Source organism: Dermacentor silvarum, chromosome 2 (genome assembly GCF_013339745.2).
Source record: "Dermacentor silvarum isolate Dsil-2018 chromosome 2, BIME_Dsil_1.4, whole genome shotgun sequence".
NCBI lineage: Eukaryota > Metazoa > Arthropoda > Arachnida > Ixodida > Ixodidae > Dermacentor > Dermacentor silvarum.
In genome coordinates, this window is record NC_051155.1 from 111,703,801 (window position 1) to 111,721,031 (window position 17,231).

The window sequence follows — 17,231 nt, forward strand, 5'->3', positions numbered from 1 at the left end:
CGTAAATGTGGAAGCCTTTTAGAGAAGAGCCCAACGACCGATGGGCAAGGGGGATTCTTGAGGGAAGCAAACCAACAGATTGCGTAGTGGTTTGCCACCATGTCGAAAGTCTGACCGTTCAAATAGGGACTAAATAGGCCTAACGCCGACGCATTTGCGACACATTGTTTCTCGGTGAACGAGTAACTCCCTTTCGCCTTGGTGACCAACGTAATCCCGGAAGCCTGGCTCGCGTTGCGAGATAAGTGCACCAACTACGACATCCTTGGCTTTCGTATGTATTGAGGCAGAAAAAGTCGTCATAATTGCGTAGCATGGGTGCTGAAGTAAGTATATGGTACAGTGCCGTAAAGGCTTGGTTGCCGGCTTGTGTCCCGTGAGAAAGATCGCCAGGGCCAGCCAGTAGCTGTGTAAGCAGTGCTATATATGCATAAAAACGAGCACACCGACAAAGCTGCTAAGATCTTTGACAGTCGGTGGCTTCGCTAACTCGGAAACAGGACGGAGATTTTCAGCGTCAGAGAGAATTCTATTTTTTTAAACGACGTGCCCAAGTATAGCAAGCAGGCGCGCCCGGAAGTGACATTTGTTCAGCTTAATGTTAAGGCATGCGTTTGTAAGGCAGCGGATAATCGTGCGTAGACGGGTAAGATATGTACTGAAATCAGGGGAGAACACAACGACAGCGTGCTAGATAACAGAGACATAGTATCTTTATTTCAGACCATGTAAAACGCTATACGTCATTGGCTCGAGTTTTGCGGGCGCATTGCAAAATCCGAATTTCATAACTGTGATTTCATACAAGCCAACCAAAGTGACAAACGATGTCTTTGGATGATCACACTATGCAATAGGGGCTTGTCGATAGCCCGAGTGAAGGCCTAGGGCAGCAAAAAAAACGGTACTTTAGATCTAACGAGGGCGTCGTTTTCTCGGAGGAGACGTTCAACGAACACTTCAGAACCATTGGCAGGGGACAGGCGAGGACTTATAAATGTGGACGACGATGCACTTCGTTCCTTAGGCACTGTGGTAGTTGGTTTTCCGCATGAATAACACTCGGCTGGTGACGCATAGGTGATTAGAACGGTGGCTTGATGAGGGGGAGCGACGAGATGAAAAGTCGACATGGGGAGCAGACTGGAGGTCACGTGGATAGACTTCTGATGACTGGTCTTGTTGCGTGTAACAGGGCGTGGTGCACTCGTGGCCCAGGCGAAGCTCCAGCGACAGAAACGCGCAACGCTACCCGGCATTGCGCAAGCGTAACAGATCGACTAACCGGGTTGTCTGCAGCGCGCCAGAAATTTTCGTATTGCTGTTGTGTAGCACAAAAAGAAGCGGCGTACCTGGTGGTGGAACAGGTAGTTGACACTGGTAACACTGGTAACACGACGTGACTTTCTAATGCCATGCACATTTGTTAGAATCGCGGCGACAACAGACGGCTACAAGGCATATAGCAGAGCCTTTGAGACCTGGTCCTGAGTCACCTGCCGAATGGTCAGAGCGAGACTGTGCTTAGGCACTTGCGTGGCTGCCAAGCCCGAAAGCTGTCGAGCAACTTTTTCACACAGAAGATCCACCAGCGGCGTGCAGTGAAATGCGTTGTTTGCATAGTTCGTCAAAGCTCTGGCACAAGTCCAAGTGCTCAGACTACGGTGCGTGTGTCCTTACACAGCGATTTTTGAAAGGCATCGTCGTCTATGCTTTTAATTATGTGCTCGATTTTGTGTTATTCAGTCATGACAAGATTAACCAACAAATGGATTAACGTGCTTGCACAAGGCAATAACATCTTCTATAAAGCTCGTACAAGTTCCGCCCTGCTGCTGCGCACGCCCGCGTAGGCGCTGCTCGGCTCGGAGCTTCCGCACTGTGGGGCGGCTGAACACTTCTGCGAAGCTTATCTTTAAAGCCGCTTAATAGGTTAAGTATGACTCGTGGTTAAGAAGCCATAGGCTTGCGCCATATTTCAGGTAGAATAGGACATTGTTAAGTTACGCAGTATCGTCGCTCATCTTGTGCGGGCTCACCCTTTGAAACGACAAGAACCAATCTTCTACGTCTTGGTCATCGATGCCGTTAAAGAAAACAGGATCTCACTGGCACCGAAGCTCACTGCGGCACCTCCATCAGGCATTGTCGGGGCTCTACACAACGTCCGGTTTCGGAGTGCGATGCTATATTTATTCTAACCACTTTATTCAGGGGAAGCAGCCGGCGAAAACAGCGCCAGAACATCAGCCAAAGAATAGACCCGGCGCCAACAGCTCGCGTGGAGCGTTCACGCCCAAATCGAGGACAGCTCCGTGCTGCTTGCTTCTGTGTTGTTCAATGCAACAACCACTTTAATAATAATAATAATAATAACAATAATAATAATAATAATAATAATAATAATAATAATAATAATAATAATAATAAGACACCTATGTATGTCCACTTCAGAAGAACAATCTCTCCCAGAGACCTCCAATACCCTTTTATGCATACACGCTAGGTAACATCAGGACATAAACGGCAGCAGGCCGATTTCCTGTTCCCTTTTTTAATGGAATGTGTGTTCTGTGTTGCTGGCACCTTGTAAAGGCACCGGCTAGTCCTCTACTCCAACGGGCATTAAAAAGATGAACACTCTAAAACACCCTGAAGCGAGTTCGCGTGAGTGGTGCACAAGTCGTGACACAGAAACAACTAGTTCATATTTCAAGTTGGCAAGCTATAACGGAAGTTAAATGCAATCTCCGGGTCATTCTTTGCGCACGATGGTGCGCCTATACATATCTGATTTTTTTTCAAAATAAGACGTAGTTGCGAGTAACGCAGATCTTTTTTCCACCTATTTTGCTTCTTTGTGTCGTGTTGCTGAATGATGCTATACTCGGGATGAGATTTTTTTTATCTACACTGTGATTTCGTGAAGCAAGAAATTGTAATCATTGTTGTACCGGGGGCGAGAGGGGGGGGGGGGATCACGCTACACACTATTCGAAAATAAATAAATGGAAACAAAGAAAGCAAATTTGTAGGTCCGAAGTTAGGCCGCAGACAAAGTTACTTGGCCATCATGTCCACGGAACAAAGGCTGCCATATAGCAGAAGAATCGAGCACAATATTTGCCAACATACGGCTGAATTTGAAGTAAAGATCTCGTGCCTGCCTCCGCAAGTTCTCCCGACAGAATTTTTTTTTTCAGAAAGAGACGGCCCTTAGAGAGACGGCAAGGAACACCACTGCCTCTGCAGGCCCTGTCAAAGTAAGGAACTTGCCTTGCAGTACCTCACAAGCAAGCAGCTGGCAAAGTTAATTGGAAAGCGTACGCAGCGCTGACAGAAGCCCTGCTCTGAACAGTCTTGCTGTGCGGATAACATAACTCCAAAGTATAAAAAGAAGAGAGGGTACCGTTGCAGGCAGGCACGTCTGAGGTTCAGCGCACAAATTACGGCACGCAGGATATTGCCTTTTTTCCCTCTTCCTTCCATTCGCAAACTTCTCGGTCGCACGCCTGTTCTTCTTGCGTGTTGTAACCCGGAAACAAGTCAGAGTTGCTTTCTTTTCAGGCCTCATTTAACGCGCGGGCTTTTATACCTTGTGTTTCACGGTCTCTGAGAAAGAAGTGTCAAGCCTGTACTGCGAGGAAAATGGCTCTATTTTCGTTTGCTAAGTTTCTTCTGCCCTCTTGTTCAGTCACTTGTCTGCTTGAGATGCTAGAGGGAACAGAAAGGCTTTACGCACGATTGAAGCCATTTCAAGGTCATCAGATGCTGTCAACAGGTATAAAAATAAGGCGTTTTCAGAGTTGGGAAGAAAAAACTAATTGATTGAACGATGTGTTTATTAGGTTTTTGTCCCAGTTCTCCAGCGAGGTTTAGCTAAATTATGACCCTGTGCGTGCCTTTCTCAGTTTTTATCTCCTGAATTCGCGTTTCCGTGATCAGCCTGCTTGTTTTACTGCAGATCCAGCTGCGACACAACTATACGATTGATGTAATAAGGACATTTGGCCCGTAGGAGTGGTGTAGAAGCGTTTTTATAACCATGTTTGAGAAGCCTCATTGTTAGAAGTTTAGCAAACGCTGTAGAAGGGGCCTCAGCCCGTGAGAGTGTCTTGTAGGTCTGCTCTAGGAGAGCAGGTGTTGCGGTTCGCCATGTGGATATGGTGCAAGCGCATTTCCACGGTGCCTATATCTTTCTGGATAGGTTCACAGGAAATGGAGATACCTTGCCGGAACTGTTACCTGGTGGTTGGGGCGTTGGCCTGGTGCAGTACATACTGGTACAGAGCGTTTGAAAAAGATTGCGTGCAAAATACGTGGTGTTTCAGTTAACTTGGGTCAAACTTGAAAAATATGCAAATGCCACATACTGGACAGAACCAAGGTAATATTTTTTTGCTTTCAATAGGAGATACTGAGATTATTTTTTGCATTACACCTACTTACATAATTAGCCTGAATTAATTTATAACCTCTCAAATAATGTAATTAAATGAAAAGTGTCGATGAGAAAATTGTACAGCAACATGAAAAACTCCCGATACAACTTTCTGTTGCGAAATGCATGCTACGTAAAAGTGTTTTTCCGGGCGTGAATGATGCCCGCGAATACACGCAAAGTTCCTCGAGCGGACTGTCGTGCGGCAATTTCGCGTGCATTCGCGGGCTTCTTTCACTCTCAGAAAAACACGTTTATGTAGCACGTATTGAGCAACAGAAAGCTGTATCGGGAGTTTTTCATGTTGCTCTACAATTTTCTCAATGACGCTTTTCATTTAATTATAATATTTAGGAAGTTGATAAATAATTAGGACTAATTGTGTAATTAGGCGGAATGCAACAAATAATCTGAATATCTTCAAGCAACAGCAAACAAAATTACCTTCGTTCTGTCCAGCTACGTGGCATTTGCATATATTTAAAGTTTGGCCGAAATTAGATAGATAGATTAAGATGTAGTGACGAGCTGTTTGCGGCAGCTGTCAGCGCCTCATCAAGCGGGTCTACCATTGTGCCTTTACTTCTACATAGTTTGTATGTACGTCTGAGCCTCGTGCCATTTGTAAGGTTCGGAAGGATTTCATGGCATTTTCCCGTAGCTGAAGTAAAATACATCGTAAGCTTTTCGCACATCGAGCTGCATCGGAGAAGTGCTCCGTTTAATGGCAAGGAAGTTAATACATATGTGGTATCGGTGGCAAGAAAGTGTTGTACAAATCTTCCCATTTTATCCTACCGTGAAATGTTGGGTAACTTCGGAAAAGCGCTGCCGAACCTACGATTTAGTGGAAGTTCTATTCTTGAGCAGCTACAGCACGAAAGATCAGGACGCAACACAGGGACAGAGAACGGCACTGACTAACAACTAAATGTATGTGCATTCAAGCAGCATAACGTGGTGTACCAATCAACAAGAAAAATTGAAAAGACGAAACAAGAGCCTGCGTGGAAGTATGGGAACTAAATTACTCTGATTGGAGTGATATTTTTTTCCGGTGTGAAATCAAAATACTTATGTTATTACCTAACATATTTATGCTTATTATGTTATAATGAAATGCATTACGGCGCATATATAAATGTACCAGACGTAGCTAATGAGTATGCAAGGCATTTGACTTAGAACAAATTCTGAGATGGGCACTGGATTCCGAGACTTGCACCGTCAAACTCACGATAAAAAAGTCACTGTTTAAAGAGAACGCTGTTTCATGCACTGAAGCATAAAGTTAATTGGAATGTTATTGCCATTTCGTCGGATACTTCGAAAATTAATCTCTCGAAACTGCCGTACTGCTGAGAATTCGTTCTATGCCAATATGCCTTGCATACTCACTATGCTACAATCCTGCATTGAAATACGCGTATGTGCAGTCAAGTCAAAAGATAAAAAATTTAATTACAGTATTTATGTTATTATTCAATTAGGCCTTTAGATTTGTCGTGCAATGAAGGGCCACCTCATCGAGTGATTTAGATCCATTATTAGAATTGTGCTATCGGCCACAAGTAATTTTTAAAATTTGGTGCAGCTAAAAAGAAAAAAAAAACGCTGTATATAATGCTTGCATGAAGAAACAAATATTTGTTAGCGCCGCTGTCTGTTCTTTTCTTCCGGTTCTTTTGAGCTGCTTCTGCTCGAGTCTTGAACCAATCAACCCAAATGCGTACGCTGACGCATAAATTTTCGTCCAACTCAAATTGCTTTCAGAACATAACTGCGATGTATGTATACGTTCCAACTGCGGGTAACATTATTGCACGTACCATAGGCGCTGAAAAAGGGGGCTTTGGGGGCTATAGACATTTCCGTACTTTCCCGTGGGGTGTGCAGATTTCTCCCCCCCCCCCCGCCCCATTTCCTGCACCCCAATTTGTAATTGACAGCTCTCTGTCGCTCACATCTGATTTTTTCTTTTAGTGGCTCCTATCTTTTCACTTGCTAATTTTTTCAATTGATTAAAGACCTTGGTTTACTTTCGTTTTTGCGGGCACGCTCAGCTTTTCTATAAATACTATTTTCCCTCACTTTTTGCGAATGCTAATCATCGAGCGAAATCGTATTAAAGGGCAATTGAGCGAACTAATCTTCATTTCTAATGCTATATGGGCAGCTTCAACCTAGTGGATATAGTTGTTAAATGTTCACATTGCTTCCAACATTGTTGTGCAAGTTTTATAGTACAACTAGAGTGCTCGAAAACGTTATATGCTTGTTTTTCGGTATCCTGGGACAACGTCCTGATAGGGTAGCTGATAATTGCTGACTATGTATCAGAGCGTACTTGATAAACAACTGACACAATAAATAAGAACACTCAAGAAGCGCTGAATATTTTCAGCGCTTTGTTTATTGTGTCAGTGTTTTAAGGCGAAACGTTATAGGCTCACAATATTCGGAGGCGGTGGTGGTGTCATGCTGAAAAGTGGGCCGATCCTGGGGATAGTGCAGAAAGGGTCCAAGTTCAATGACACATACCAGGAACAAAAGAGAAAGAGAGAGAGAGAAAGAGAGAATAAAGAGAGACAGAACGAGAGAAAGCACGAGATAGAGAAAGTAAGAAACAGTGAAAGAGAAGGAAGGAGAAAAAGAAAAGAGAGAGAGAGAAATAAAGAGAGAGAGAGAAAGAAATAAAATCACCACGAAGGTCAGATACACACACTACAAGCTTCCCTTACGCCCATTTTAACGCGATATACAGTTGCACGTAGGCTCCCTAACGCGATAGCGTTAAGGGCCCCGTGTCGCAGAAAATCCGGCGTCGGCGTTGATGTCGGTGTCCGTGGCGGAAAAAATGTTCCCCAACCACGCCAACCGCGCAGGCCCTCCGCGTGGCGCAAGGTGTTAGCGAAAGAGAAAATCATCCCTAACCGCCCCGACCGCGCAGGCCCTCCACGTGGTGCAAGGTTTTGGTGAACAAGAATTTAATTTCTCACAGTGAAATCCGTCAGAGAAATGTAAAGTACGACTTTACCATTCGGCGTCGGATTCGGCGTCGGATTGTTTAAAAATTGGCGTCGGATTTTAATTTGAATGTACGAGAAAAGATATTTCTGTTACGAGGAAACTCAAACGCAATCCCCTTTTCCAGCATTCCTACCATACCAACCCTGTGCGCTCGGGTAATTTACTTGCGAAAATGCTATCCAGATGGCGCTCGCGTCCTCGGCAGGTCAAATTGGGACTTGACCTGGCTAATGCGCTTTGCAACACGCACGCACGTCGGGGCAATAGCAAACAATTATTAAAATACGGAAAAAAAAGGTGCTAGGGCCTTGTCATTGTACTACAAGACAACTTATATTGCCCCTGGAAAAATTTCTTCCCAGCAATGCATTTCTGTATAAATGTGGAGCTGACTTTAAGGGGATAGGTGTAAGCTTGTTCTTTGTAAGTTGGCTTTCCCAGTTATGTGTTGCGGTGAAGCTCACTGAAACAAAAATGCGATGCGAACGGGGCCCGATAACGCTATCGCGTTTCACTCTTAAAAGCGAAGCTTAAGCGTTCTCCAATTTTTGTTTATTCCCAAACACATTCAAAAACATTTTTACGGAGAAGCAGTTAAGGGCTTGTTCCCCCGTAATTGTGTCCCCGTGTAGATAAAAACTATCATCATCATTATTTTGGCTCCATGTGTGTGGTGGTTTCCCGCGAGCTACCTTATCAGGACGTTGTCCCAGGATACCGAAAAACAAGCATATATAACGTTTTCGAGCACTCTAGTCATACTAGTTCCTTCACTATGAAAACTTTCACAGCAATGTTAGAAGCAATGTGAACATTTAGCAACATATTTATTCTCTAGGTTGAAGCTGCCCATATAACATTAGAAATGAAGATTAGTTTGCTAAATTTCTCTTTAATACGATTTCTCCCGGTTATCAGCATTCGCAAAAAGTGAGGGAAAATAGTATTTATTGAAAAGCTGAGCGTGCCCGCGCAAACAATAATATACCAAGGTCTTTAGTCAACTGAAAACTTTAGCAAGTGAAAAGTTAGAAACCACTAAAAGAAAGAATCAGATGTGAGCGACAGAGATGTGTCCATTACAAATGGGGGGGCAGGAAATGGGGGCAAAATGGGGAAAAAGAAAGCGAGAACAAAGAAAGAGAGACTGAAAGAGAGAAATGGAGAGAAGAAAGAGAAAGAGGGAGAAAAAGAAAGAGAGAGAGAGAAAGGGAGCGAGAAAGAAAGAATTAAGATCACCACGAAGGTCAGATACACACACGACAAGCTTCGCTTACCCCCATTTTCTCGACAGGGGAAGGGCTGGTGATATTTTTCAACCACACCGCCTATATAATGTGGGCTCAGGGCCATGGCTTCAGAGCCAGTGACCAGCTGAGGCTCTCAGAGAGGACACGAACTGCGGGAGACAAGCAAAGAACAACCTTTACTGACGAAAGCCCCAGGCCAACTGCCGTCCAGCCTTCTGATCCCGCTCCGCCCTAAGGTTCGATGCACGTGGCACGGGCGGGTGAGCCAGCGCCGATGGTGATGAGTGCGCGCATCGGTGCCGTCACGCGGCCGACATCCCCACACTGTCCCCTCCCCTGCAGATCATGCATCCAAGTCGAGGGAGATAAGGTCCTCAAGGGGCGCTTGTGGCTCTGGTGGGGCCAGTGCTTCGGTACCCGGTGGGTATTCTTAGTGCCCATCAAGGACCTCATCGCGAAGAAGGCGAGGGCGCAGTGAGCGGAGTAATGCAATAGCGGCCTCCACGGTGTCGGCAACTGGTGGCTGAAGGGCAGGCTGATACAGGGCAGCTGCGGCGAGCCGGGCCCTGTGTAGAGATCCGGCATGATGAGCCATCCGGGAGATCTCCGGCACACGGCACAAAGGGCAGAGGATGCGGGCTTCCTCTGACGTGTAGACCGCAGGCCGCTCGGACGGAAAGCGTTCAGAGAGGAGGCGGCCCCGGAACGACTCGGGAACGAGCTCCGGCGTGTCCCCGATGAGTGGCCGGGGCTGCAGCTCCCAAGGCAGCCGCGAGACCCATCCGACGGAGGTGTTCATGGGATCCACGACCGTCCATGTGGCGACGGTGCGGCGGTCAGTGGGCGACGACCAAGATGGTGGTAGTAGGGCACGCACTGGTCGTGGAGCCGGGGACGATGGCGAAGTGCGCGGGGGGACCGGGACATGTGTAATATGCGCAGCGGATTGCATGAAATGGCTGGCATGGCAATGCTATAATGAAACTTCATATGTCGGGCTTGATAACTTGGAACTTCAGTGGTGAATAAGCCAGCAAGGGGGGCCACCAGTGTAACGTGAGGCCTAAGAGGGGGGCGAAAGATAGCACTTGAGCTCCGAGAGATGTATTGGTCTTGCAACTAAGTTGCCGGTTGTAGTATCTTTTAAGCTTGCCTGAAATAACACATAGACCATCCCATCGAGGTGCTAAGGACACCAAAAAACTTTTAGCAGAGCTGCTCAAAGGATGCCTACGACGTAATACTAGATCACCTGGTTCATACTGAACGTCACGGCGGCGCAAGTTATTGACGGATGTGATCGAGTCGAGCATTATGCAGGTGCTCCCGGGCAGCAGTTATAGCAGTTGTAAGCCGCTTACGTCGTGCATTCACGAAATGCCTGGTATCGGAAAAAGCCAAAGGTGGCGGTACCAAGGTATGGGTCAGCGTAAATGAGATTTCCCTACCAAAGTTCAAGTAAGCGGGGGTGTAAAACCAGTGGACCGGTGACCATGGTACGCGTCGCGAAGGCTATTTCAGAGAGATTAGTATCCCATGCCGTATGGTCGGTGGTATAAGCCATAAGCATGGACCTCAGGTTTCTGTTGACGCGTTCGATTATGTTATGAATGGAATGGCGCTGTCTTTTTGTGTTTGATGCCGAAGGCAGAACTCGCCTTCACAAATGTGCGACTCGTGAAGTAAGTGGCGTTGTCATTTATCAGCGAGCTAAGCTATATTTAGAGGGAATGTAGGGGAATATTAGCGGAAATAACAAAAAATTCACAGGCATGTTCGTCAAAGACCAACGGCACCGGCGTCTTGTTTTCGCCCGGCGAGATCGCCAAGTAGTGCGTTTGCTGCGCCAAGTCCCCCCCATCAACATAGACTAGCGTATGAGCCACAGCGTTCACAGCCGCGGCACACTGCACCGCAGCGTCGGGATCTTGTGAGATCTCTCCGACTCCTTCTCTCTGCAGCTCATACCCACATATCCAATGCGGGTACGAGCCACATGTGATTTCTTTCTTACCTGGAATTGTTCGCAACCGAACATTTGTGACAATTTTGATACTGGACATATTAGAGAAGGCGTCCGCCTAATGGCAAACAGATCTAGTGAAAGAAATGCTTCATTCTTGATTATTTATTCAAACAAACTCGCAGCGCCATCGGCATTGTTGCGAGGGGCATCATAACACAGTGGTAAACGGATCAACAGAGTTTTGAATTAACAAATCAGCCGGTAACGCGGATAAATTCGGCTCCAGTTTCGCTAGAAATTGGGTCGTGATTACACAAGATAGCACGAGTCTGCTGTCTTTCTTCTTATGGAAAACTTAGCCTGCACACGTTAGTGATTCCTATAGGCTGGAGTTGTTTCCAGGGACGCGCGAAATAAGCATGACCGAAACGTGCCTTAGCACTATTGCTTCTCTTCCGAGTAGGCATTGCTAACGATTCACGAAGTAACTGTTTAATGATTTACGTTCACCAAAAATGCAAACATCGCCACTTACGCAAAGAGGTCTGCGTGAGTGATCCGGTTTGTTTTTTGCTCCCCACGGTGGACGTTACCTGCGCAAACAATTACCCTCATCAAGCACGTAATGAAAGAAGATGCACTAATTGAGCGCGCAACAATAATTTTGCTACATGCTGTACTGCAACATATCAGCTATATAGTATGCGAATCATACCCAATCGCTGTCAGTATCGTGCCATGCACCCCTTTCCAGAAATGCGCTTCGAAATTAAGCGGCGCATTGAATTGGTTTTCTAGTTAACGTATATCGTGAGTCGATGTTTCGGCAGTCTCGGTAAGAGTTTACTAATGCAGCTATAACATATCTACAGCTCTGGGAGGCCCAAGCAAAATGCGAGTTGACTTGTCAACGCCATCTGTTCCGCAGTCAGCACTTCAATCCACAGCCTATTTTGAACAATGATGTAGTTTTTCATGAATTGATTGGTGATCAATGAATGGCTTAATCAAAAATGCATATATATATATATATATATATATATATATATATATATATATAGTTCAGAAATAGAAGCAGGTAGAAAAAATATAACAGGACTTTACTGACGTTTCGGGTGAAGGCCGGACCACGGCCGAAACATCAGTAAAGTCCTGTTATATTTTTCCTACGTGCTTCTCTTCTTTGAACAAATTCTGTGCCAGCTCCTGTCATTCGTTGCATATATATATATATATATATATATATATATAATATATGGAGTGTTATCGATAAGAGGAAGACGTCCGATGCATATCTTAGACGGACAAGTTACGGTCAAAATGCATTATTTCGTCTGTAGAGTTCACACACACAAACGCAGACCTTATACAAACACAAGTTTTGCTCGTGAGGCAAAAAAATACATGTGACACTGTGGCGGTACAAATGATGCCCCTTGTGAGTTTCACATTTCAAACACAACACCTGGGTACACTGCAGTGGCGCACCGACGGAGGGGGGGGGGGGGGAATCGGCGGTTGTAAACCCCCCTGAGACCGACTTAACCCCCTCTTTTGTTTAACCCCTTTTCTTTCATTACGCATTTTGGTACTGCAACTAAGGTGTAAGACGCGCAATCGTCTGCACACTCGCAAAAAGCGCATTTCTTTGACAATTTCCCGTGAAGAAATCGAAATTAGTTCTGTTTAGATGGTATTGGCAAACTGTCAACCCCCCCCTGGCAGAGATCCTGGGTGCGCTACTGGTACACTGGAGTCATGGAAACGGGCATAACAGGAAATCATACATATCTCGGCTTGCATCAGAAATACATACACAAATAAAACATCTTTACAGCAAGTCTATGTGCGACAATCAGCTAGAAAGATTTTATACTTCTCGATTCCTAAAAAACAGAAAGTTAGGATAACTGAAGTGTACTAATTGTGCGTGGAACACACGTATTTCCTCGTTTTTTATTTTTATTTTCTCGTCGCTATTACCAAGATTGCAAGGTATTGCCTTGATTTCTCTATGCTTTACGCACATTGGATGGTTGAGCTGACGGAATGTTTCCTTGATTTTTGTAAGTTTCGTCTTGTCCAGTTGCACAAATTGCAAATGGCGAAGGGAAAAACTGGAGAAGCTTACTGACACTGAGCGAGAGAAGAATGTAGAAGAGTGAAGAAGGAAGTGTAGGTGTGGAGGAGAATAAAGATGGCAGATTAATTGGTAGGCGCAGACATCAACAGCAGCAGGCTTGGTGACATTCCCAAAGGTGGCGTGAATGTGGGGCCTTTTCGACGTGGGCGCTGTGTGAGTAAGCAGACAGCACGGGCGACGTAGTGTGATGTCTCATTTTGCCTGACCACTGTTATCTAGGTAGCGCTCGGCACGAGAGGCGCCTACTCTATCAAAATTTCTTGAATGTTGTCACCGACTCTATAGTGAAAGAGTCCGGTCTTTGATATTGAGCGCATAACGTGCGCCGTGAGTCACGCGATGGCAAGGAAATAGACAGCATGTTAATACAAATTTTGGTACTTACCAAGTTAACAAAATTGGATACCGGTCCTTGGCGCTGAGCCGTGCTCCCTCAAGGGCTGCAGAAGATAGCGCCAACCTTTCCCTTTCCCTCAAGAACCACTTATCATACCGGTCCGGGACAGTGGCCTTGGTAATCTCGGCGGTAATGCAGTTCCGCTCAACGTTAAAGCTGGGGAAGTGGGAAGCAGTGCTTCGCCGGTGTTTCTCTTGTGTTTTCCTTCTGTTTATATTGTTTTATCCTGTGTTAATCTTCTGTTTATTAATCCATCATCTGTTTTGGCACCTGTGCTAAAGCACAGCTGGTGGCAAACTACCACGCACAGGGAGCCAAACCAACATGCACACGGCGCCAAAGCCTTTGCGGCGCGTGACCCCGACGACATGAGATTACATTACAAGATTTTCACGAGTTTCTGCTAATTAACGCGCTTAGTGGTTGATTATTCCTATTTTTTACAATATTCTGAATCTTGTTAGTTTATTTTGAACCGGTTTTGATCAATTCTGCACTTGTTCTGACCCTGCTTTTGCGCGTGACCACGACGACATCAGATCACATTACAAGATTTTCACGATTCTCACTAGTTTCTGCTAATTAATGCGCCTAATGCTTGATTATTCCTATCTTTTACGTTATTCTGAATCATGTTAGCTTATTTTTAACCAGTTTTGATTAATGCTGCACTTGTTCTGACCCCTTTTTTGCGCGTGACCACGGCGACCTGCGATCACATTACACGCCGACAGCCCGGGCACCTAAATTGCTTCGCATCCAAAAAGCTATCACTCCTCTACTAGCCCCTATTGGGACCACCTAGCTTCGCCAAAATCATGTTATGCTAAGTATTTGTTGCAGTGCACTAGTCACCAGCCGTGGTTGCTGAGTGGCTATGGTGTTGGGCTGCTAAGCACGAAGTCGCGGAATCAAATCCCGGCCACGGCGGCCGCATTTTGATGGGGGCCGAATGCGAAACCACCCGTGTAGTTAGATTTAGGTGCACGTTAAAGAACCCCAGTGGCCCAAATTATTCGGGAGCCCCCCCCCACTACGGCGTGCCTTATAATCAGATCGTGGTTTTGGCACGTAAAACCCCATAATTATTTTCTTTTGTGCTATAGTAATGCTATGTGTATTTATCAGTCTCTCAACATAACTATGTAGCCTGATTATCCTTATTATATAAAAGAAGCATATTAAATAGGCTCTCTCATTCTACACACCGTTTCATCGAGGGCGCCGCCATGCTGGTATGTGGGATCAGGCTGGAAGGTGTACAGTGGACGTGTGTTGACGACGAGTTGCAAGTTTTCGCGTTTGCCTAGCTGATAGGTTTCAACAAGTTTTCGTGATGGGGAAAGTTCTTAGCATGTCGCTACCAAGTGTTGAGCTTCAATATAGACGCAGTATCAGACTGCGCCAGGCCCTAAGGTGCTGCCACAGCTCTACCTGCAATCAAAATAGGAGGCGAGTCAAGTCAGAACATGGTCGACACGTAACATACGAACAACGTGTTATCATTGTATGTCTAACGCGTTGACCTTCTATTAACGTCAACGCCAGACATACACGTGACAGATTTATCAGGTTTATCAGGTGATATCAATACAGTTAACTTGCGAAGCACCGAGAAAACTAGTTTTGGTAGCTTTCCTGCTCCTGGTAGCTTTCGCGGTGCAATGAGTTAAATGTTGTTTACCCCTGCACACGAAATAAAAAGCTATAAGATAACTCGACCGGGAGGGCCGTTAACACGGAGTACTCGATCAAACTACCCGGCGAGAGTGGCCGAGAATACGCCCGGATCAACTGGACGCAGACGACCGCGGCGTTGAAAGAATGTGTGCACTCTATAGGGCTCGAGTGGTGCCTGTGAACCACGCCGACTCATGAGAGCTGAAAAACAAACAAACTACTTTTTGCAACAGCAATTTTACTGTCTGAAGTAATACAGCACGCGATGCGCGACGGCACCCAGACAGCTTGCCGGCGGGTTTCGGAAGCACAGGAAAGCGATGTGAACTAAGGGCGGCAAGCACACGATAGGAATGGCTTTGGTTACGAAACGAAAAATGCAGCTTCATTTTCTTCGTCGGCCCGCGTACTGTTTTCATAATACGTCCCCGTCCAACTTCCACCAAAAGTTTGTTTGCCAAGCATGGTAATCTTACAACACAATTGAAAAGATCAGTTTTAACGTGCGTGCACGAATAGTTGACTTTGTCCATTCGACTAGCTGACCGACTCGAATACGCACCTTCCGTTCACATCCGAGTTTCATCATGGGCGTCGTGCGCTCACTGGAAACAAAATCTTCAGAACATACACGCGATCGAGCTGATGATGTTAAGTCGTTTCTGTTTATGCTGGCAATGCAAAGCGGAGGCTATTCTGCAACCGCAGTGGCGGAGTCCACGAAGTCGCCACGGCAGAAGATGCTTTTCACATTCGCTTCGAAAAGTTATGTTTGCAGCCGAATACAGCACAATAGTAGCCCGTTAACCCTGAGTCATCTAGCATTGCAGAAATTACGGACGGAACACATTAAAATTGCACTAATTTGTAATGGCACCGCTACCGTCTCAAGCTACCGCTGGGAGAACCGGCGATGCGCACATACCAGTGCGAGGAGGTCAGCGGAGTAACGCGCTAATTCGAGGCTGTGTTCCTGCTCGCCGATAAAACGGTCTATAGTTTAGGAATTGTTCTTTCAGTAGAGCCGTTGCTTATTATCAATATCATCATCAGCCTATATTTATGGCCACTGCAGGAGGAAGGCCTCTCCCTGCTATCTCCAATTACCCCTGTCTTGCGCTATCTGATTCCAACTTGCGCCTGCAAATTTCTAACTTCATCACCTCACCTAGTTTTCTGCCATCTTCAACAGCGCTTCCTTTCTCTTGGTATCCATTCTGTAACTCTAATGGTCCACTCGTTATCCATCCCAGCTCCATTTCTTCCTCTTAATGTCAATTACAATATCGGCTGTCCCCGTTTGCTCTCTGATTCACACCGGGCTCTTCCTGTCGCTTGAGGTTACGCCTAACATGTTTCATTGCATAGCTCTTTGCGCGGTCCTTAACTTTTTCTCGAGCTCCTTGGTTAGCATCCAAGTTTCTGCCCCATATTTTAGCACTGGTAGAATGCAATTATTATACACTCTTCTTTTAATGGCAGTGGTAAGCACCCAATAAGGATTTGGCGATGCCTGCCGTGTGCACTCCAACCCAATTTTAGTCTTCTGTGAGTTTCCTTCTTATAATCAGGGTCCTCTCTTAGTAGGAAGGAAGGAAAATAAGAGCCGAAAGTCAGAGAGGTTAACCAGGTTGAATATCCGGTTGGCTACTCTACACAGGGGGATGGGGTAAGGGCAGAAAAGTTTAGAAAACAAGAGAATATTAAAAAGAAGAAGAAAAATAAAAACACATCAGTCCGCACATTTCTATAGTTTTTCACGAAGTCCTGTTCCTTTAAAAAGCGTACTAGCGCTTTTAAAGCAGTTCGTTCCGACGTCGGCTGGGACCAGGGACCAAGAATTCTGGCTTCCGTAAGGGGACGGCTGTCTATCTTGTCGAGCATGGTTCTGAGGACTTTCCTTTGTGCACTAAAACGACGACAATCACACGGAATATGTGCTATTGTCTCTTTGCACCCGCAAGTTTCACAATCTGGACTTGTGGTCATTCCTATAAGGTAGGAGTACGCGTTAGTAAAAGCTACTCCAAGTCTTAAACGACAAATGAGAGTTACCTCTCGTCGTGGTAAGCCATGTGGAAGGCGGGACTTCAGATAAGGATCCACGGAAGAGAGGCGCTGGTTTTTAAAGTCCGTTGAATTCCAGTGGGCTAACGTAAGCTCGCGAGCAAGCGCACGGAGCTCTCGTGCTGCGTCTGTTCTGGACATAGGGATAGCGAGGCAATCGGTACTAGTATGTGAAGATCGAGCGGCTGCGTCCACTTGCTCGTTTCCAAAGATAGCACAGTGACTTGGCAGCCATTGAAAGACGATGTCATGTCCTT